The sequence below is a fragment of the Silene latifolia genome, chromosome 9, assembly GCF_048544455.1.
Source record: "Silene latifolia isolate original U9 population chromosome 9, ASM4854445v1, whole genome shotgun sequence".
In the NCBI taxonomy this organism is placed as follows: domain Eukaryota; kingdom Viridiplantae; phylum Streptophyta; class Magnoliopsida; order Caryophyllales; family Caryophyllaceae; genus Silene; species Silene latifolia.
Window position 1 is genome coordinate 201,148,985 of NC_133534.1, and position 24,644 is coordinate 201,173,628.

Here is a 24,644-nt window from a genome sequence, read left to right on the forward strand (position 1 = left end):
CGTCGTACAATTTCTGCAGCGCGCACTGAATTTCAAATGGCCGCCATTTATTCGTTACTTGGGCAAATCGGGCGTTTTTGGTGGCGTTGGAAAGTTAAGAGGATAAGATTTCACCTGCAGTTGAAATCTATTGATTATCAGTAGTAGAACTCAAGCTATAGATATTTAAAGTACTCACTAGTAATGTGAAGCTCTCATTTTGCTCTAGAAGCTTCCTTACTTCACTACGGACTCAAAGAGAATGATTTCCAAGCTCCATTTACATCAAGACTAGGAACGAGAACTCATCTCACCTTTGTTGATGTATAGGATTTGGCTTACATTTGCACATTTAAGCGAATAACCTGTAAAACCCATAACATGTACCCAACGTAGCAAACAAGGGGAATATAACAATAAATGGGATATAAATTTCACATAAATGCGTGCCCAAATAGAAGATTAATCGCATATAATGAACATGCATCACCCCATTTTATAGTATACGTATCCATTTTATTTCTATTTGTACTAAGGGCCATCAATTTGTAATTGGTCTTTTAATAAATTTAGTGAGAGACCGTCTCTTAGGAGACCTACTAACCAGAGTGTCGATAAATTAAAGGCCAAATGTAGATAATGCAGTACCATATATAACGCCGCCAGTAGAAGTGGTAGCGGTCACCTACTTTGACACATACCTAAATACCCTGCACATCAATTTCAAGGCAAACAATAATGGACAAATTCATTTCGTGACTCATTGTTGAATCGTACACTTATAATTATGATGAATATGCTGATGAATTGTCTAGAATTATTATTCAAATGGAGAAACCATTTGCACTTGCTAAATGCCCTACTTTTAATAAATAAGTTGGAAAAAAACACATCCCCATCATAAAGAAACGAGTAGGAGGATCGTTAGAAATAAGGGCAACGAACAATATGTTACGAAAAAACACAAGCTTATTTCTGAGTTTGTTCGTACTACATGTAAATTTAGTATAACTGCTGATGGATGAGATTCTGGTACTGATTTTTTATATTTATGAATTACGGCTTATTGCTTAGATCAGGATTGGAATTTACAAAAATGAATCATTGAGTTCGCAAAATTAGAATTCTCCATAAAAGTGAAAATGTGCATAACATTCTCATATGATTGACAAGATTGTTTTCAGTAACGTAACTCATGTTTCTTTCCGTCCAAGTGCAACTAGTAGTAGTGATGCTTTTCGAGGAGTGACAAGAAGTCTAGCTTGTTCCTTGGAAAAAGGGATTTACATACAAGCTCGACTTTCCAGGACCCTCAGACGGATGATGATGTGATGCCTGAAAAAACGCGAGCCTCTTCCGCTCCTGCAACTGAGACTTATACGACAACTTCTAACATATTGGCTATAGACCTTCCACTCGTTCCAGCTGTCGTTTCTCTTAACGCTCTTAAAAAGTTTAGTAAGCTCATTACAACCGGTTCGGCAACAATCTACCCCATCATCCGACTTGGCCGAGTATAACAAGTATACTAACTACGTTATATGTAGGCATATAATGTGAGAAGGCCGCCAACCTAAATCTTTTGAATTGGTGGCGACATCAAAGTAGGTCTCTTTCGATGATGTTCGCTATGGCGCAGGACTTCTTAAGCATTCAAGCGTTCTCGGTTACATTTGAAAGTGTTTTTAGTGGCGCAAAAAGGGTATTGAATGAGAAACAAATAAGTCTAAGATATAATACCTTCCAAATGTGTGGGTGCTATTAGGATTGGATGATGTCGCGGATTGAAAATAAAATGAGGTAGTTTATGAAACCGACAATGACTCCGATGAAACAAGCATGGAGAATATTGAGATTGTCGTACTCCTCAATATGCAAACAAATTTGTATAACTCAACTACTATGTAGCTAGTGGTCGAGGTCGATCGCAAAGATGGGGTGGATATGTGCTTAATTCGTTCAAGTATCAATTTAGTCAAGTAAATAAAAGTGAATGTTCTCTAAACTAAGATGTAATGAAGCCTAATATGATGCAAGATTAAGCTAAAACTAGGATGTTGTTGACAATAGAAGGAAAACTAGGGTCTTTGAGTTCACTTGGGTAGGTGGAGGAAGGTTAGAGGGTCAACTAGATATGGGTAGTGAAATTGGTCATGGATTAACACTAATCTCTTAAATTTACCTTAATTAAACCACAAGGCTCTCATCTTGTGTTTAACTCATCATAACATGCCATCAAAGTCCTCCCAAACACTCTCATGCAAGGAAATAACTAAACATTTTGGTGAAAGATTCGAACGTTCATACAAACATTTCCTCAAACACCTTATATTCATGTATATGAAGACACATCAACTACCCAAAATTGAATTGTCAACAACCCAAAACCATTCCTCAAGTCTCCCCCAAAATCCCCCTAAACCCTAGGGGAAACTACTCACACATCATCATGTGAGAAGCACAAGGAAATGAAAGAACAAATATCGATATAGCAACAAACATGTTTACTAACAGATATAACAACTAAACAAGCTATAAATGTAAATAAACAACAAGGAATTGTAATTAGGAAATGAATTATTGATTGGCTATCGCACACCTATGCAAAAATAAATACCCTAGACATAAATGAATGTAGTACGTAGAGGTCGAATCCACAGAGAGATGATAGTTTTTAATTAGTTGTAATAGAGTGAATTTTATCTTGAGTTGATGCGGTTGATTGATTGATTTGATTTACGTTGATGTAAAAACAATAATAAAGAAAGAGTCTAGGGAAGTCGGATCACACATGCAAATATATGTAAATGCCTTATGTCAAATTCGGATTAGATAGTAATGATAATTGTTTAGGCTTAAAGACACCCACCTATCGATATTAACGTCAACCATAGACTACACATGCTTAGTCTAATTCTTTTTTGTGCCTCTCGACTTATAAAAATAGATTAACAAATTTAATCAAAGATTGTGATCAATAATCAAAGATTAACAATAAGCTACAAGCATGTTATAGAAACTATCATGTGATCACTAAGCATCCTAATTTATCATGTTACAAATACTTTTTATGCATGACTCCCTTTATCCCACAGACAAGATATACTACTCTTGCATTATGTAAATTATACTAATGATGAACAAAATGATAAACATATTGATAAAGAAATAATAGTAGAAATAAATTATCTCAACAATGGAAATGGAATTGGAATTGAAGAACAATGCAAAAGGAAATGAAATTGTAATTTGTAATACTTAAAAGAAATGATAACAAACTAATGTAAACTAAACTACACTAAGATAATCTAACTACTGAAGTTTAGAGGAAATTTTATGTGGAAAAATGTGTGTGAGAGAGATGTGTGTGTGAGAGAGATGTATGTGAAGTGTTGAAGTCTACACCCTTTATATAGGAAATGAGGGGTGAAACTTAGAGTAAATACAAGAGGTCAACCCCAAGTATTTTATCTTAATTTCTTGATTAATTACCAAAGGAATCCTAAGTGAGATATTAACTTAACTTTAATCCTCCGGTTAAATGCTTAGTGAGCATCTTAAGAGCATCCAATGAACATCCCAAAGCTTGCTTCAAATCTCTTCACTTCTTGATTAAATGCCAAGGGGATCCAATGTGAGCCACTAATCCCATCTTAATTCACCCGGTTACATATGATATTAGCATCCAAATATTCACTAAGCATCCAAAGTTTCCACCTTAGTTGCACTTCAAATCTTGGGCTTGACTTTGCATAAGACCGTATTTTGCATTTCTCATTTTAATCCATATCTTTATGCATGCAAATCCATGTACTTTAAGCTTGGTCCAATGTTTGCTTCTTTACTTAGCCTTGCTTCTAGTTACTTGCACAAGTGATGGAATAAGCTTCTAAAAGCTCAACTTCCTACAAACTGTGACAAAACATGCAAAAACAACTAGAATACAATATTAGCTCATAAAATCACTAAGGTTAATGCAATAATCATATATATTAGAGCTAAAATAAGGAGATAAAATCTACATAAAATGGACTTATCAATTATACTAAAAGCTTTAAATTTTGGATTATTAAAGAAGAGAATTTCTTCAAGTCTTCAATTACAACCCAAAAACTAAATGTAAACAACCCAACTAAGGTAGAAATAAACTAATTTATAGAGTAATTAATGCTTAATTAGGAAAGGAGTAGTACTTGATTAATGAAAGCTTAACATTCAAAAGAAAATAATTCTATGTAATATCGGATATTTTGGGACTCGTAAAGGAACCTTGGGATACGTGAGAGGACCCTTTGGCTTGACAAGAAGTCACTCAAAATTAGGGGATGACCGTACACTAGACCAAGTAGAACTTGGACTAGACCTAGTGAGCATACAGTGGACCGAGTGGAAGTCATAGTGGACCGAGCAGTGCTACTCGGACGAGTACAAACGGTACTCGATCGAGTGGGCAACACTTGGCCGAGTGGACTCAGCACTCGACCGAGTGCAGCTTCTCAGCGAGCGATAAAACCTATGTCGGGATCTTTTCCGCCTAATCCTTATTTATTACCCCTTCTCTCTCTTCCACTCCAAATCCCCTCCCTTCTCTCTAAGACCCTCCTAAACACCTCCTAGTGGGATTCAAACTTGGATTTGAAGATGTTCTACCCTTCTCCCTCTTGCCTTCACCTTATGAGTAAGTTTACCTTTCCTCTTTCTTTTATTTTTCTAACACTAGAATTTGGGGGTTTTATGGGAATAGTTAATTGATATATGATTTATTTACACCGAATTTCCCTTTTTCTTTTACGCATTCCGACCCATATCGAGTCGGTTTTGTATGCCTTTCCTGGTATTTTGTGCCCAATTCCCGTATCTGTGATTGGGTGTACCCTCTTCCAGGAATCAAGTCGAGTATAGAGGAAGTGGGGGCAAGGAAGGCATTTCAATGCCTTTACATGAAGAAAAGGGAGATAAGGAGCTGAGTGTAGTCCTCTGCCGGCAGGCCGGCAACCGGCTAACCGGCAGGAGGCACTGCTGTGAGGAGAAAAGGAGGAAAAGAAGCCAAAAGATGTTCTCTGCCGGCAGCCGGCCCACCGGCAGGGAACACAAGCCCATACTTAGAAGTTTTTGAAGAAGTCTTTTTGAGCTAAAAAATGAGAGACTCGCTGCCGACATGGCTAGCCGGCAGCCGACCAGCCGACACAGAGCAGCAAGAATGTAGAAGTGAAGAAAAAAAAGTCGAAGTAGAGGTATCCTCTGCCGGCAGGCCGGCAGCCGGCCCACCGGCAGAGAATAACAACAGATCTATTTTGCAATGATAATCCAAGTGACGCTGCCGGTTGGGGTAGCCGGCAGCCGGCGCAGGGTGGCGCTACATGCATATTGGGCTTTTTCTCATTTCCTCCTTTAATCCAATGAAACACTATATATACCCCTTCCCTAATCAATTGTAAACACAACCCTAGATCTGAAAAATTTTCCTAATTATTGTAATCTTTCCTTAATCAAAACATTAATCTTTCCATAATTATTATTAATCACTTAATAAAATTAGTTAGTATTGGTAATTATCAATTATTTACATTTGTTTTTGGGGATTGTATTGGGAGATTTTGGAGGATTTCCTTCATTTATTCAATCAAAGCAATCATCTTTACTCCTGTTGATACATCTCTTCTCTTATTTACTTGGTTAATTAATTGTTTACATTTTATCTTGTCTCTTATAATTGTTGGAACCTTTACTATGTCATCTCTTTTTGTTATTTGTTCTTTTCTATTTATTTGCTTGAACAATTTGAACATGAGTGAGTAGTAACCCTTCTAGAGTTTAGGGGGAGTCTAATTGGGATTATTGGGCATGATAGTTTGATTATTTTGAGTCTTTGGTGAAGTGTTTGTCTTTCTTAGTAATGCACACAAGGTGTTTGATGATTTGTGTGAGTGAGAACTTGTGCTTTTTTGTCATAGTTGCTTAATTCCTCCATTAAATGAGAGTTTGTGGTGCTCTTGTTGCATGCTTTAGAATGGTGTGTTGCTTAATGAGAGTTGGTAATCACCTTTAGGATAATCAAGAGATTGATTTCAATCCTAGGATAAACCCTCATCATAGACTCCTTGAATTGACTTGTTTGCCCATAAACAATTTAGATAAACCCGAAAACCCTAGCCTTTAATCAATCGAATACATCTTTCCTCAATCGTTTGTTTAGTTGCATCAAGCAGTTTAAATCAAACTCCTTTTCTTTCAATTTTGACTAGACTAGACTCCTATTTAGACTAAGTAGAAACCCCTCCATCCTTGTGGTTCGACCCCAATTTACGCACTAAATTGGGTTATATATTGTTGGTGATAAGAGACTTGACCCTATCATTAAATCTTACTCATCATTAATGAGTGATTATTGTTCATATTATGGATAATTGGTGAGTAATAATAAGGGGTTTTACATAATAAAAGTACGTAGAGCGTAGTGTGATGATTATTATGTAATTAATGTAGGATAAGACAGTTTTATGAGACGAAATCTTGCTTGTCTTGAATGGCTTATGGAGTATGCTAAAAGGTAGGGTTTTCCCTACTCGGTTTTCATTATACATGCAATTGTTGTGTCGTGTGTCATGGTAATTGTGTTGTTACATGGTTTGGTATGAGTTGTCATGGTAGTCAATTGGTGATGTGAGTATGGTTGGTTGTATCCTAGTATTCTTGAGATATGGTGTGTGGTGAACTAGTTAGGAGATATGGGAACCGACCTCACGCGTGAGATCGTTCCTTGAAGGATCCCTCATCTTCAAGGAGGGTGTGCACATTAATGGTTCAGGTTACCGGGTTTGTGTTGCGATGCGGACTCAGGTACTCCGTGTTGCGATGCGGGTAGCTTGCGCTGCGGTCCGACATGAGTTGGTGGCGGTGTTGCGATGCTGTCACCGTGGTCATAATGAGATTATTTTGGTTATGGTATTGAGAGATGTGACATTGCGATATTGATACGAGTTATGAGGTCCAAGTTTCTTGTTGGTAGTCATAGTATGTTTAGATATATTGATGAGTTCCCATTTTGTGTAAATTTCACCTTTCTTCTCTATGCATATTTTCCGATCATATGCGGTTTTTGACCCTTTTTAGCCCCATTTTGTAGCTTTAGTCCCGTACTATGAGCTTTATGTTCCTCACTGCAGGTTTTGCATAAGGAAGAGGGCTAAGGAGCTAGCTAAGAAGCTTACAAGGCGTGCAGGGAGAAGAAGAGTGAAGAGAAGAGAAGCAGGACACCCATCCGGTCGGCCGGCAGCCGGTCCACCGGCTGAGAGTCCCTATACACGAGTGTTGAAGTTGATGAAGTAAAGAAGGACTCCAAGACGGCCCGCCGGCAGCCGGTCCACCGACTGGAAGTCCCCCTCTGGAGCCGGTCCAGAGCCGGCGGCCGGTCCACCGGCTCACCATACCTGACGATTTAATTTGCACCAAAAGTTTCAGCGGGTTTTGCGCCGGTGGTCAGCCGGCGGCCGGTTGACCGGCTCAGACTCCTTTTCCCCGCATTTTGATTTCCTTGTAATTTTTGACCTAAATAATTGTAAAATATAAATACCCCCCTTAATTCATTCTCGACACACAACCCTAGATTTGAAAACCTTCCTTAATTTATGCAATCTTTCCCTAATTAAAGCATTAATCTTTCCTTAATCAACATCTATTATTATTAATCATTTAGTGAAATTAGTTTAGTAGTAGTATTTGTCAATTGTTTACCTTTGGTTTCTTGGATTGTATTGGGAGATATTGAAGGATTCTCTTCATTAATTCAATCAAAGCAATCATCTTTACTCTTTGTTGGTATATCTCTTCTCTTATTTACTTAGTTAATCAATTGTTTACATTTTAACTTGTCTTTATAATTGTTGGAATCATTACTATGTCATCTCTTTTTGTTGCTTATTCTTCTCCATTTATTTGCTTGAACAATTTAAACATGAGTGAGTAGTTACCCTTCTAGGGTTTAGGGGGAGTCTAAATCGAATTATTGGGCATGATAGGTTGATAGTTTTGAGTCTTTGGTGTAGAATTTGTCTTTCTTAGTATTGCATACAAGGTGTTTGATGAATTGTGTAAGTGAAAACTTGTGCCTTTTGTCTTAGTTGCTTAATTTCTCCATTAAATGAGAGTTTGTGGTGGTCTTGTTACATGCTTTAGAATGGGTTGTTGCTCAATGAGAGTTGGTAATCACCTTTAGGATAATCAAGAGATTGATTCCCATCCTAGGACAAACCTTCACCATAGACTATTTAAATCGACTTGTTTGCCCATAGTTCATTTAGATAACCCCGAAAACCCTAGCCTTTAATCAATTGAACACATATTTCTTCAATATTTTGTTTAGTTGCATCAAGTAGTTTAAATCAAACCCTTTTTCTTCGTTTTTGACTAGACTAGACTCTTACCTAGACTAAGTAGAAACCCCCTCCATCCTTGTGGTTCGACCCCGATTTACGCTTAAATTGGGTTAATTTTGTTGGTGGTAAGCGACTTGACCCTATCGTTAAACCTTACACATCAAATGGCGCCGTTGCCGGAAATCGAACCCGGGTCACCCGCATGACATGCGGGAATACTTACCACCGTTAGTCTTCTAGTGTTTGGCATGGTTAGTATTGGTGTATGTGTATTTCTTGTGTTAACTATGTTTGAGTAGAATTAGTTTAAGGTTAAAGGGGGAGTTTGGGTAAACATGAGGGATGATAATGAGTTGTTTACATTTGAATATGGGTTAAAAATCGAGTCTTTACATACTTGCATTGAAGGTGTTCGATGAAATGAATGAATGAAAGTTCTTACCTTTCTTTGAATTTTGCTTAACATTTCTTTACATGAGAGTGAATAAGAATGTTTGATAGCATGTATGTGATGAGTTTGACATAATATGAAAGTTTTATGGTGAGCTTAAGGTGACTAGGAAACTAGCTTCGATTCCTTGACCGAAATCGTGACCCAATTCTCGTAGACTTTTGCATCTCCCTCTCCCTACCTAAATGAACCCGAAACCCTAGCATTTACTCTCTTTGTCTTCGTGCTTGTTTGTTTGTTTAATTGATATTCTTAGATTATTTTGTTAGCATAGTATTCATTCACATGTTTTGCATTCGACTAAACTAAAACTAAACAATAGACTTGTAGCCTAACCCCACCATCTTTGTGATCGACCTCGACTTACCAAACTTTACTAGTTAGGTATCGAGCTTTATAAATTTATTTTTGATAAGGGTGTGACGACTTTAACCCTACTATCAAAATGGCGCCATTGCCGGGGATGGTGCTTTGTTAGATATAAGTCTTAGTTTAGTTTTGGGATTAGTCATTTTATAGCTTTTGAAAAAAAAAAAATGAATATTTGAAAAAGAAAAAAAAATATGTTGTTTGTTTACTTGCATCTTTAGTTATAGTTATAAGTCACTTGCATTTAGAGTCTTGCATTTAGTGTCTTGTATTCAATAATGTCTTCATCCATGTCTTTACGTTATCATAGTAGACCCGATCCGAAATTGTTTGCCTCTCCTATTGATATTGGAGAGGATGTGGAGCTTGACTTGCATCCGGATTGGGTTGAAATTTTTCAAAAAGATGTGTTTCTTGGTCTACCAAATGAGAATGTGTTGGACCATTTGGAGAAGTTTAATAGAAAATGCATTTTGGTGAAGAAGAATGGTGTGTCCGAACATGTTGTAAAACTCATGCTCTTTCCCCTTACTCTTGGGTATAGAGCCGAAAGATGGTTATATTCTCACCTTCCTAGCACATTTTCTACTTGGGATAACATTGTCCAAGCCTTTCTTACCAATTATTTTCCACCTTCTAAAACCGCCAAACTAAGAAATGAGATCTTTACTTTTCATCAAGGCGAGTTTGAGAATTTAAATGAGGCTTGGGAAAGGTTAAATGAACTTTTGAGAGCTTGCCCTCATCATGGGATCCCAATTTGGCTAATCACACAAAATTTCTTTAACAATTTGCATCAAGGCGTTAAAGAATTGATAAATGCATCGGTCAGAGGTGCCTTTGATAGTTTGGGTGATGATGAGGCAAGATCTTTGCTTGAGAAAGTGGCTATGACCGATGCTCAATATTGGTTTGGAAGAGTGACACGATTGATTGAACCACAAGTTGAGGTCGATTCTCCCTCTTATGTTCAAAATGTTCAACACAATCGTGTTATCCCTCCCTCCATAATTGAGAATGATGTGCATGCATTTTCATTTTCATATTTTTGTGATACATGTGGTTATTTGGGAAATGATTCTTGTGCTTGTTCTTTATATGCATCCCTACCTCCCATGTTGATGAATGTGATGAATAATGAAGATAATATATACAATGTTCAACCATACCATGCCCTCTTTCACCCAATGAATTTTATGCATGTTTCTTCATCAAATTATGTGTCATGTGGTGGTTTTGGAGATATTTTTGACTTGTGCCCTTCTTATACTCCTCAAGCTCCCATGAATGATTGTTTGATCAGTGATGTTGATAACTTGCATTTCTTTGATTTCTCTTGTGCACCACCTTATTCTCCACCTCACTACGATGCATCAATCTTTTTCCCGAGTCAAATTTCACCTTCTTTAAATGTGAATGTTGTGCACGAGTTAACATCTTCTTATGAATTTTGTGGTGATTTAGGATATGACTCAAATGCTTGTCTTCCTTATTCATACTCACCTCTTGTGAACATGAATGTGATAAATGATGTTAATAATGATATGCATGATGTTCCCTCTTATCATTCTTCCCTTCTTCCGATGAATGTGTGTGACATGCAAGCTTTTTCATTTAATTGCGAACCATGTTGTAGTTTTGGAGATAACATTGACGTGTGTCTCTCTTCTTTTCCCCAAATCCCCATGGATGATTATATGGTGAATGATGTTGATGAATTGCATGTCTTTAACCCTTCTTATGAACCACCTCACCATTTTTCAAGACAACTTTCACGCTCCTTATGGAAACCTACACCTTACCATGTGAATTCCAAATTATTTAGTAATGGGTGTGAGGTAGAGGTTATGATTTTTGAATGTGATTATGGATTGATTGAGGCAAATTGTTTACTTGAAGAGAAAGTTGTGGAGCAATTGTATTTGAATGAGTTGGAGTGTGTATCATTTGAGGTTGATCATGAGTCATTGGGAAGAGAGTATGTCAAGAGAATGATTCTTGAGTTAGAAAGGAAAAATGATGTCAAAGATTGTGAGGAATTTGAGATTGTTGATGAGCCTTATGATGAAGAGTTTATAGGCTTGACTTACAACAATCTTGATGTGGATTTAGATGAGAACCTTATGCTTGAGGAGATTGGAACACCCACCCTTCTTTGTGTTGATGATTTTATCGGCGAGAAAACTCCTTGGGATGAGTATGAAACTATTGATATTTCCTATGAGGAGGAGAGTGTGAATCTTTGGGATAGATGGGATTATGAGGTTGACTTCTTTGAAGAACCCATTTTGGAGAAATTTGAGGCTTGCTTTTGTGTTGATGATGAGTTCTTTTCATCTACCGATCATTTAGACCTCATTTCTCTTACCCCTTTACTTGAATATGTGGTTGTTGAGTATGATTGTGATGATCTTTTCAAAGAGGGTGATTTGTCTCTTGATGATTGCTTGATGGAGAAATTTGAGAATGGAGACATAATCACCACTCTTGGGGAAGATGTGAAAGAGGATTGTGATGATATGCATGACTTGAAGAGTCTACCTCTTGTGCCTTTGGAAGAAAATGATAAGGCTTGGGGTGAGTATGACACATTTGGTGTGCTCACATTTTCTTACAAATTGCTTATGACTCATTTTGTCTCTTATGTATGCCATTTGTCATGCTTGTTGCTCTTCATTGCATATAACCATTTTGTTGAAAATTGGTCATCTTCTTTTGATAAGTTAATGAGATCTTTGATGGGATTTTTAAATAACTCACTTGTTTGTTGTGTTTGATTGTAGGTTTGGCGGTTTTCTCAAAACCGCGCTTCTTGGGAGGCAACCCAAGCTCTTTAATGCATTCTTTTTCTTTTTTGATAATTTTTCCTAAAATCCAAAAAACATGTTCTTTTCTTTGAAACAAACTAAAAAACCAAAAACATGTATTTAATTTCCGAATTTCCTCCACACATTTATTTCCATTGGAAATTATGTAAATAAGTAAGTGTGGGAAGGAAATTTTATTATTTAAAATACAAAAACATGTCTTTTATTTTTCCTTTTTCTTCCCTACACCGCGTTCCATCGAGGACGATGTAAATTTTAAGTGTGGGGAGGAAAATATCCACCTTGTGTATATTTGTTTATATTTGTATATATACTTGTAAATTTGAGAAAATTTCAAAAATTTCAAAAAATATTGCATTGTATATATATGTTTGTCTAACAAGTGGCGCAGGTACATACGGGACATTTGAGGCATTAGGAGACTAGAAGACCGCTCGGTTTAATCTTTCCTATCTCTTTCTCCTTTACTATTCTTTTTCTTTATATTGTTGGATATATGGAGGAGGATGGGCTATGTTGATGAGGATGTTCCATTTTGGAACTTGGTGTGTGTTGCTTACGTGCTGCTAGGTTTAGACAATTGTTGCATGTTTATTTATGTTGCTAGTACTTAGAAATGCATTTCGTATCTTGTGAATATGTGTTTGTTGCTTTATTTACAGTTTGCATCAAGTTTGTACATATTTTAAAACAAAATGTGGTTTAGGAAGGGAGCATGATACCCTCAATGGTGATATTGTCTTGGCCGTGTCTCCCCCCTCCCATTGGCTTGCACCTTGTGACTTCCTCGTTATATACGGGAAATGAGGCTTGAAAGAAAAGTGTTGACCGCCTTGTGAGACCAAGAGGACCGTAGGCTAGGCCTAGACTTCGACCTAACTACATACATGTGAGGTTTAGAGCCTCCTATGGGTCGGTACATTCATACCCGACCCCCGTTTAGGATTGCGAGTAGGTCTCCTCGCGAGACGTGTCATGTTCATACGCATAAACGTGTCATTCGGCCTTTAGACCATGAGGTGTTCATTTTTGTGCACAATTTTGAAACAAACTCGTTGCATATACTTGTTTTAACCTCACATTGCCAAACTAAGCTTTGTTTCTACCCTCTAGATTAGGACAACCTTTTGTTTAACCCCCTTGAGCCTTGCCTTTTCATTTGGAACCTACTATATCAACTACATTCCAAAAACATCCTTCCCCGATCAAGAAGTTGTCATGGTTGTGGTTGCATGAGTTGGAGGTATAAAGTCCTAATTTGGTGAAGTTGAGCTCAATTCACTTGTGTTGAAACATTTGTATTTATTGTTGGCAAGAAATTGAATAAAGAGGTTTTGAAAAAAAAAAGAAAAGAAAAATAGAAAAGAAGAAAAATATGAAAAGAAAAAAAAAATACTTATTATGTATTTGAATTATGTTTGATGAGAAAAAGCCGAGCAACACTCCTTATGCATCATTAAAGGAGTAGAAAAAGGCGTTGCAAAATAAAGGGGAAATGATGTTTTTCCAAATGAGTCGGATTTTCAAATTTTTGTGTGATTTAGGCAACTAATATCATGTTCTTTTTTATTCATTCATTTGTTGTAATAAGTTGGGAGGAAAGGGAATTTTGACAATTTCTTGATATGTAACCTCTCATTATCCATAACGGTGCTTGCACCACTCCCGTTTTGACCCGTTCCCCAAGCCCCGTTATAACCTTTTGTTTCAACTTGTGTGCATTCTTCCTTTTTGCATCTCACATGGTCATAGGATAGAATTGCACGTTAGATTGCGGGCACGTTTCACGAGTCGTAGTAGGTGAGTGTTTTTGGATACTTTTTTTGTCATATGAAAACACCCGTTCTTCAATGAGTGACGAGTGAAAACTGCGAGGAAGTCGGTAGTCTAGGCCCCCTTAGTCATGGGTCTCTTTTGGTTGAATCTTGAGTCGTGTCATGTCAATCTTGGACTTTTAGCCTTGCTTCCCTTTTCCCACCTTTGAATTTGTTTCCTTGGCATTTGGTTGTTGTATTGGGTTGTTTGAGCCATTCTTAGGGGGTTGGCACCTCGTTAAGACTATGAGACGGTATCTCCCGACCTAGACCTTTGTTTTTGAAAACAAAACGGCCGTTTAGATGAGGAAAGCGGCTTGACTTTTTGTAGATGCATCCTATGTGTTTTTCATGTGCTTAAATGTTGGATGTGTCAAAATTTTCCGCAAGCCCCCACTTGCCTTGCAAGGAAGCACATACCTCATTGTGTTTCGTTGTGAGTTGAAGGGACTTTGAGATGGCCCATTAATTGCCTTTCATCGGATATTATTAGTTTAGCTATTTCTTTTATATTACGAGTCTTAGTTTTTTTTAATGAGCTTACTCGAGGACGAGTAAGGTTTAAGTGTGGGGAGATTTGATGAGTAATATTTTGGTCGCTTTTTACCCCGCATTTATTCTTTATTCCGACTCGATTTTGCGTGCTTAACTGATTAAATAGCTCATTTTATTAATTAATTAGAAGTTATTAATTTTATTATATTTATTACAAATAATTGATGTTCTTGTAGAATTAGTTATTGTGGTTGATGTTGGCTTTGTAGATACGAGCTCGTGAATAAGAGAAAGATCGTGTAACAAAATGGATCGAGATGGGATTATAATAATTAAATAATGAAGCAAAGTCAAAAGTCAACCCCAGGCCATAAAAATCAAATTTACCAAAATCGTTTCCCTGCTTTCTTGGATTGCCATCTACCCCTGATTTCCTTCATTCATTCACTAAATAATATCATCATCATCACCATCCATTTATCATTACCATCCATATTTATCATCGCCATCATTTATCAAAGCTTCAACCACCAAAGCTTCAAACATCACCATGGCAGTGACCATCCCCATCTTAAATCATGTACCTGGAATCGAAACCCGGTTCGGCAACCATGAACCCGTGCTCATCCCTGCTCCATTCACGCATTACCAGCTCGTGCTTGCAGCCTCGACAACCACCATGCACCACCGCGCCACATCTGCTTCACCTCGACATCACCACAATCGAGCCTGCCACCGCCGAGCATCGCCTCCGTCGTACAACAACAGCAGCAGCAATGACGACACCGTTCTCCGCTGCAAATCAGCCGCCTTTCATCATTCAACCACCATCCCCGTTCAATAATCGACATCAGACTACGAGCTTCGTATTGCGGGTCTTTAATTGATCGACTCGGGTTGTGATTTGGGCTTGATTGTTACCCAATTAATCGGGTTAATCGTCCGAGTGTTGAAAGAAGAATAACAAGAGATTTTAGACTTGCTAATGACGGTCTTGCCCTTTTCTATTAACTCTTCTTGTTTTACTTAAGTGGGGGTATTTTGGTCTTTATTGGTCTTGTAATGAACTTTAGTATTTAAACACATTCTGAAAAAAGAAAAAGGGGGGAGAACCCTTATTTTTGAGCCGCAGCATTTTTATAGATAGGAAATAGTAGACGGTAGGAGTAGTTTATAGGGAGAAAAAAATTCATCTTATTTTTCCTCTTAATTTCTCCTTATTTTGAATTTGTAATAGTTTAATTCTTATCTAGTTTATCCAAATTTCTCTCCTTTCATTAGTTTACAATTAGTTTTGGGTTGTAATTTTGGAAGACAAGAAGACATTCATCCTCTATTTTCCAATCCAAGTTTGCTCCTTTAATTTAAGTTGGTATATTCCTTATCTTAATTTCACTCTATTTCAATTGTTTACACGTTTTTCAGTTCATCTTATATTGTTTGTTTAATCTTGTTGCTAACCATGTTTGGCATGGTTAGTATTGGTGTATGTGTATTTCTTGTGTTAACTATGTTTGAGTAGAATTAGTCTAGGGTTAAAGGGGGAGTTTGGGTAAACATGAGGGATGATAATGAGTTGTTTAAATTTGAATATGGGTTAAAAATCGAGTCTTTACATACTTGCATTGAAGGTGTTCGATGAAATGGGTGAATGAAAGTTCTTACCTTTCTTTGAATTTTGCTTAACATTTCTTTACATGAGAGTGAATAAGAACGTTTGATAGCATGTATGTGATGAGTTTGACATAATATGAAAGTTTTATGGTGAGCTTAAGGTGACTAGGAAACTAGCTTCGATTCCTTGACCGAAATCGTGACCCAATTCTCGTAGACTTTTGCATCTCCCTCTCCCTACCTAAATGAACCCGAAACCCTAGCATTTACTCTCTTTGTCTTCGTGCTTGTTTGTTTGTTTAATTGATATTCTTAGATTATTTTGTTAGCATAGTATTCATTCACATGTTTTGCATCCGACTAAACTAAAACTAAACAATAGACTTGTAGCCTAACCCCACCATCTTTGTGATCGACCCCGACTTACCAAACTTTACTAGTTAGGTATCGAGCTTTATAAATTTGTTTTTGATAAGGGTCGAACACAAAGATGGCGGGGGTTAGATACTTGGTCGGTTTAAGTCCTATTTTAGTCAAATAAAAATAAGAGGTTGATTAATTATAAACTAAGATGCAAATAAGATATAAAATTAAACTAAATGAAAGTACTTCTAATCAAATGAATGAAAGCTAAGGTCATTGGGTTCACTTGGGTAAGTCAGGGAAGAGGGGGTTGTTAACGAGAAATGGGTAATGATAAAGGCCTATGAATTATACTAATTTCTTAGTCAATTAGAGCTAACCAACAAGCATTTACTTAGTATGAAAAACTCGTCTTGACCATGCGATATAGGCCTTCCATTGTCTTTCAACCTAGGATAGACTAAACATGATAATGAAAGACTCAAACTCTCATTTAAGCAATCCATCAAACATTTCATAGGCATGGGAGTAAGGGTTTGCAAACAAGCTACACTTAGTTGAGACAAACTCATCACAAACATGCAAAAAGACTATCTAATAGCATAGGCACCAAGATGGATCAAATATGTTTAAGAAAGGCTACAACTTTCATTTAAGCGACTCATTAAACATTTCTAAAACCATCTAATAGCATAATGCACCAAGATAAGTTAAACATGCTAATAAAAGACTCAAACTTTCGTTCAAACATTTCATCGAGCACTTCATATGCATAAGAGTGAGACCAATTAATTACCCAATTCAAAAGGTTAACAACCCAAATTCACCCTTTTAATCACTCAATATCCCCCATGACCTTAGATAAGACTACTCATTCATGTTCATGGGTGAGAAATTAACAACAAATTGCAACAAAACACAAGTAAACATTGTAAACATGACAAAGATTACTACTTTAGATGAATAATGATTAAACAACATAATAAATGTAAACAATTGAAGTAAATGTAAATAAAAGATGAGAATTATACCAACTAAGAGGAAAGGAACAAGCTTGGATAATAATGGAAGAATGAATTTCTTTAAATCTTCAAAATACATCCCAAATAACTAAGACTAAGACTAAATATACACTAATTTGATGAGTAATTAAAGTCTAACTAAGGAAATATTACAACTTTAATAAGAGGAAAATTGAGAGAGGAGAAATATTTTTCTAGCGTTCTACAAATATTTGAGAGAGAATAATCTAATCTAATTTCTATTCTAAAATATGGTAGTGGTTTCTGTGTCTAAGGTAGTCTAATTTATATCTTCTTCTAACTACTAACCTAATAATAATAATAATAATAATATATTAATAATATTAATAGTAATATTAATAATAATCCTCTCCTCTCCCTCACCTAACATTCAAACATACGACCCTCAAAAACATACAAAACAAAACAAAACAACGAAAATGGAAAAGGGACAAAAGACGACAACACTCAAATCGCCAAAAAGGGGTTCCAGCCGGTCCACCGACCGACGGTTTGTGACCGGCACAAAACCCGCTGGAAATTTTAGGTGAAATTGATAGGATTTTGAGCCGGTTGGGAGAATCGGCAGACGGTTGACCGGCTCAGGATCATCTTGAGTTTGTTGCGGAATGGGAGCCGGTGAGGCGGTGGCCGGTTGGCTGGCTGAGGGCGCGATGGCGGAATTGAGCACATATCATGGTGCTGCTGGTGGTGTTTCGAACGGTGGTTGATGGGAGTTGATGGTGAGTGTAAGGTGTCGGTTTTGTGGTGGAATTGATGGTTGAAGGTTGAATGGCGGAATTGGTGGCGGTTGTCGAGAAGCAAGGAGGGAGTGAAGGTGGTTTATGGCGAGAAGTGGAGTCGGGTTTGGGTGGATTTGATTAATGGAGGTGAATTGGGTTTGGCAGGGGACGAAAATGATTGCGAAAATGAAATGGCGTAAATGATGATGGGGATGAAAGTGGAGTATGATGGAGATGCAGTATAAATGGCGAGTGAAGGTGGTGGTATTGACTATTGAGGATGGTTGTAGTATACTGGGTTTATTTGGGAGTGTTTGGATTAAAAGTCAATAGTTGACTTGGTTACATTTGATTAATGTATTAACCCGCTTTGATCCGCTTCACTTCATTCGGATTTCCTTTATTCATGATCCAACACCTACAAGACCAATATAACGAGATGCATTAACAAATTCTATAATAATAATAATAATTATTTGTAATAGATATAATAGAACTATAAACTCCTAATTAATTAGTATAAATGAGCTTATTAGACAATTAAGCACGCAAAATCGAGTCGTAATAAGATATAAATATGGGGTAAAAGCTACCAAAATATTACTCATCAAATCTCCCCACACTTAAACCTTACTCGTCCTCGAGTAAGCTCATTAAATTAAACGAAGACCCTTAATATAAAAGGACTAATAATATCCGATGAAAGACAATTAACGGGTTTTGTCCGTCCCTTCAACTTACACCGAAGCACAATAAGGTATGCATTCCCTTGCGAGGCAAGTGGGGGCTTGCGGAAAATTTTGATGCAATCATTCAATTAAGCACAAGTCAACATATAAGATGCATCACAAAAAGTCAAACCGCTTTCCTCATCTAAGCGGCCGTTTTGTTTTCAAAAACCGAACAAAGAGATTCATTAGTGGAGGATGTCGTCTCCGGGTCTTACCAAGGTGTCGACCCCCTAATTCAAGCTCAAGTAACCAATATTGACAACACGGGGTGCCTAAGAAACAAATTCTAGGCGGGAAAGGGGAAGTACGTAGCTATACTCCCAAGAATGACACAACACACGCAAGATTCAACCTATTATCAAACCCTTGACCAAAAGGAGACCCAAGTCCGACTCTCACGGATTTCACTAGTCACTCATTGAAGAACCGGGTGATTTTTGTGACAAAAAGTAACCAAAATCACTCTCCTAACTCGACTTGCGAAACATGCCCGCAATCTAATATGGTACTCCATCCAATATCCGCAAGAGAAATGTCAAATTGATGCACATACAAGAGACAATCGGATTGTAATGGGGCTCGGGTTCGGTGAAAAGGGGTTGGTGCAAGCACCATTTTAGGATATGCGGAGCTAAATATCGAGTAGTCGTCACATCTAACCAATCCACTAAACCATAGCAAATGCAAAACAATTCCTCCACAAAATTTGGCAAAGATTGCCAATTCTATCCATTATGCATTGTTTTTAAAACAAGATCAATTGCAAATCCATCAATAACCCTTTATTTGACACAAAATATACATTCTTTTCTTTTTGTTTTTCATTCATTTTTCTCTTTTTCTATTAGTTTTTCTTCTTCATTTTTTTTCTTTTCTATTTGATTTTCTTTCTTGCATTTTTCATGATTTGTTCACCTCTTATTCTCGCAAAAGTAGCCAAAGTTGCATTTTACTCATGTGGCATTAAGATCATACATCTCAAGGAGAGTCAAAATTTCAACCTAAATATATTCCACAAACCACAATGACGAACTACTCAACCAAGGTGAGTTGTTTATGGGATGTAGTTATTTTGTTGGCAATAGAAACGATAAGGCTTAGGCTCAAAATGGGTTAATAAAAGGAAACAATTGACTCAAGGGCATAACAAAAGCTTATTTGGCTATTGTGAGGTTACTTTATTTGAACAAAATTGTCTCAATATGCACACAGACACTTCTACGGTAAGGAATGAGCACCATACTTATGCGTTTTGACATGACATACCACGTAAGGAGAACTACTCTCATGACCTAAACGAGACCGGTTTGATGGACCGGCCATATGGAGGCTCTATCCTCACATTTTAGTAGCTATGTCAAGCCTAGGTCAAGTCTCGGGCCTAATACGGTCTCACAAGGTAGTCGCAACTTGGTTGTTAAGCTAGACTTCCGGGTTTTTGCAAGCAAAAACCCTAACATGTGTCATTAAGAGGCACGAGCTATCAAGAGGGAAATGACACGAGCAAAACAAATTATCATCATTGGCAACATATGCCCTCCACATTTAGACTCCATGTGCAAATATTTACAAACAAGATGCAACGTGTATGGAATGCAACTAATCATATGAACAAGCTATGTGAATGCAAGAGTGAACATATATATACATGTTTAATCTAAATGCATACAAGTTCTAGTCCTAACAACACACCAACAACACAAACATATTCAAAACGGTTCCCAAAAGGAACACCCACATCAAATATCCCGTCCTCCTCCATGCTTATAAATACAAAAAGAAAAGGAAGGATAAAGGAGAAAGGATTGGAAGAATTTTACCAAACGTCTTCTATGATGCTTGCATGTGTTGTCAATCAAATTGGTTAGAACAAATGCAATATATACAATATAAACAATGCAAAATTTTTGAAATTTTGAAAATTTTCAATTTTTAGGCATTTTTTTATATTTTTTCAAATTAACAAGTAAATATATACAAATATAAACAATATGCACAAAGTGGATATTTCCCTCTCCACACTTGAAATTTACATTGTCCTCAATGGAACAAAGTATAGAGAGAGAATAGGAAATTAAAAGAACATATTTTTTTGATTTTAAATATTTGAAAATAAATAACATGTTTTTGTATTTTTAAAATTTGAGAATGTCCTCCCCACACTTATTTATTGACATATTTCTTGATGGAAATAAATGTGTGGAGGATATTCGAAAAGTAAATACATATTTTTGAAATTTTTGAAATTTTTCCAATTTTTTTGTGATTTTCAAATAGGTATGCAATGCATGATCTATTCTATATGCGGAATTGAAATATGATGCAACTATACTATATGAATGCAAAGAGAGCTAATTTAGATTATCTCCTAATCGGATCATGTCACTAAATGCAAAATGCGGTAAAAACTTAATTAAAGAGAAGGAGAAAATATATACAATGCGGTGGTTCTTAAGTAACTCCATCAAACCTCTTCATTAAAGAGGCTTCAATCAACCGGGATCCCCCTCTTGGAATCCCGCTATCCCTTTAACAACTTCAAACTTTCCCATGGAGCAAGAGCTCCCAAGCTTTGACAAAACTTCATGTACACCATTCATGGCATGGTGCACTTCCGACCATTTCCGGGCAATTTCTTCTTCAAGCTTCTTCTTGTCATGGACAAGAACTTCTTCATTTTCAAGGCTTGGCTCACATTTCCATTTTCTTTTCACCTTCTTTCTCCATGTTTTTGGTTTCTTCTTCTCAACCCTTGGCTTCATTTTTGGAGGGGTATTAGTGCTAGAATCAAATTTGGGAGGGATGACATTGGGGTGACCCTCTCCAATCTTAAGCTTCAACTCCTCTTTTCCTTTTTCATCTTCTATCATCAACACTTCACCTACCCCTTTCTCATCAATCTTCTTTGGGATTTCTTTGCTTGAAGTGACCGAGCTACACTCTTCAAGGCAAGTAAATTGGTAGGAGGTGGGAGGTGGAGGAGTCAACTTCTCAACAATGAGGTTCATAATGTTGTCATTTTTATCCCCATTTTCTTGACCCTCCAAATGAACCGAACTATTTCCAAAGAGGAGAGTTTCAATATCTTCCAAGTTAGTGTCAAAACTACAAATATCATAGTTTTTCTCACGGCTCCTGAACTCCCCAAGTATGGCAAGTTAAAATTCATCAACCTCCATTTCCAAAGTCCTAACCTTTTCCCCACACTTGTCATTGACACACGCTTCATCTTCATGAATTTTAGAAGGAATTGGTGGTGGGAGGTCTTCCTCATCATCATAGATATTCTTTTGCTTTGAGATAACTTCCTCAAGAAAGTTGGTGTAATGGGGTGTCTCTTCCGTGGATGGAAGAGTGACTTCCATCATTTTCATCAAGTTAAAGAACTTATCGACACATGAGTCTTCATTGGTCACTTCCACCCTTTGAGAAAAATGGAAAGGTGGCACATAAGAAGATTTTGGTGTACCCTTGGGCTCCTCCATTACCAACTCACTAACTTCTTGCTTTTCCGGTGAGTTTTCCTCCCACATAACAATTTCTTCTTCTTCATCATCGGTTCCAACTTCTTTTATCTCAACTTCTATCCCCATAATTTCTTCAAGAACAAACTCATCCTCATTTTCACACCTTCTTTGATCAACAATTTCGGGAGTAGTTGATACAATCGGGTCATCATTCTCTTCACTCACTTCAAATGATATTGGCCTTGACTCGTCACCAACATTAAGGGACATGCATGCTTCCTCCATCGCCACTTCCCCTCCCACAATGATTGTATTCACCTCATTTACCTCCATAGGATCTCTATCATTTTGCCCTTGTCCTAAAAATCCATCCGGTGGTGCTTGAGGGTCAACAAGAGCTTTGGAACCCATTAGACAAATAAGGGTACTTTGGGAGGCATGGAGTTCCTTTATGTTTTCAAAGACTTGGGTCTCAAGAAATTTTTGATGGGCGGAGAATCTATTCATGCTTTGTAGGGTTGAAATTGCCAAATTTTCTATCATCTTAAACAATTTGTCATATTGAGCATCTCCCAAGAAATTGCTTGCTTGAGGAGGTGGCTCTTGATTGGAAGATTGGTTGGCAAGTGAGAAATGAGAGTCATGGTTGTACCGGTTTTGAAAATTTGAACCTTGGCCTTGGTGAAAGCCTTGGTTAAATACTTGATAGTTTTGATTGAAATTTTGGTCTTGATAACCTTGGTTGTACCCTTGCTCTTGGTACCGTTGGTTGTACTCTTGGTCAAAACTTTGATAGTTTTCATTGCAATTGTGATCTTGGTATCCTTGATTGAAACCTTGATTGGCTTGGTTCCCTTGATTTCCATGGTAGAAGTCTTGGTAACCTTGGTTGAAGCTTTCTTGATTCATGTTTGGCTTTGTGGTGGGTATTTGTAGGTAGTTAAAAATTGTGGAAAGGGTTTTGTAAGAAGGGATAAATTGTGTTGTTTGGTTGTTCTTTGGTAAAGGTTTCTTGGTGAGATTTGGGTGGATGTGCTAGCTTGGTTTAAAGTTACCAAGTCGGAATTCTAAATCCTTGCTAAGGTCCTTGTTCTTAAAGCTCTATAGAGCCTTTCCGGTTTTGGGTCACTAAGCAAAGGGTTACCGTTTCCTCTAGGCATATACTTCAACAAACCGTTAGTCTCCTAGTGTTTTTAGGCACTAGGGGTTAGCAATAACACACTCACTCTACAAGAAACAAGTAACTACTCAAACAAGCAAACAACAAGTAAAGACTAAAGCTAGGTTATACTTAGTTTTTCTTAGAGTCTTAGCTTTAGTCTTATCTCAATTGTTAATTTGTTTTAGTAGTGGTGTGTTCTTTGTAGAGTGTGTGATTTCTTACCTTCCCCTAGTGTGTAAAGACACTAGGAGACTAACGGTTTGTTGAGTGCATGCCTAGAAGGAACCACCAAGCTCTACTATTCAACTCCGACCCCGAAAGGCTTTTTAGAACCTTGAGGACAAGGACCCTTGAGAGAGTTAGGAATAATTCCCCTCAAGCAAACTTTGACCAACCAAATTCACACATCCCACAAAATATTGATACCAAAACCACACTTCAACCAAACCTCACAATTGAGACCCTACTAGAAAACCCTTTTCAAAACTTCCCTAATTCTAATAGTCCACCTCAAACACCACCACATCAAAAACCAAATCCACCACCACAAATGGCTCTTAGAGATCATAACCGGCCTAACCATAATGATTCATGTAACCCTATCAATTTTGGCACCTTGGCCCCAAACAACTTTGAAATGCATCCCGCCCAAGTCGGGTTGATTGAGAAGGATTTGTTCGGGGGACATATTGAAGAGGATGCCCATGCTCACCTCCGGAAGTTTAAGAGGAAGGTTTCAATGATGAAAAAGAATGGGGTGTCCGAAGACACCTTGAGAATGATGTTGTTTCCGTTTTCATTGACGGGCAAGGCGGACCGATGGTTGAACATTCACCCACCGGATACCTTCACTACATGGGATGCCTTGGCTAAAGTATTCATGGCTAAATATTACCCTTCGTCAAAGACCGCAATGCTCCGTAATGAGATCCATAAATTTCAACAAGAGGACGGGGAGTCTTTGGGTGAAGCTTGGGACCGATATCAAGACTTAATAGCAAGTTGTCCCCATCATGGAATATCGAAATGGTACATCACTCAAACATTCTTTCAAAATTTACTACCGAGGACTAAGGAGATGGTAAATGCCTCAGCGGGGGGAGGATTTGATCACTTGAATGATGAAGAGGGCACGACATTGATCAAGAAAATGGTGGATTCGGAAGCAAACTATGGTTCTAGAGGAAACATGCTAAGAAGGAACGGGAAGTTTCCCAAGGAAAACTCCTCC

At 37.4% G+C, this 24,644-nt stretch overlaps 2 non-coding genes across 2 annotated transcripts; both read right to left on the bottom strand.

Annotated features, from left to right (window-relative positions):
- Nucleotides 1-9,821: 9,821 nt before the first annotated feature.
- On the bottom strand, nt 9,822-9,928 carry LOC141603373 (small nucleolar RNA R71). The gene has a single exon (XR_012525253.1). It is a non-coding gene; the product is annotated as a small nucleolar RNA R71 (small nucleolar RNA).
- A 14,398-nt stretch (nt 9,929-24,326) lies between these two features.
- On the bottom strand, nt 24,327-24,433 carry LOC141603469 (small nucleolar RNA R71). Its single transcript, XR_012525343.1, has one exon. It is a non-coding gene; the product is annotated as a small nucleolar RNA R71 (small nucleolar RNA).
- Between the last annotated feature and the right edge of the window lie 211 nt (nt 24,434-24,644).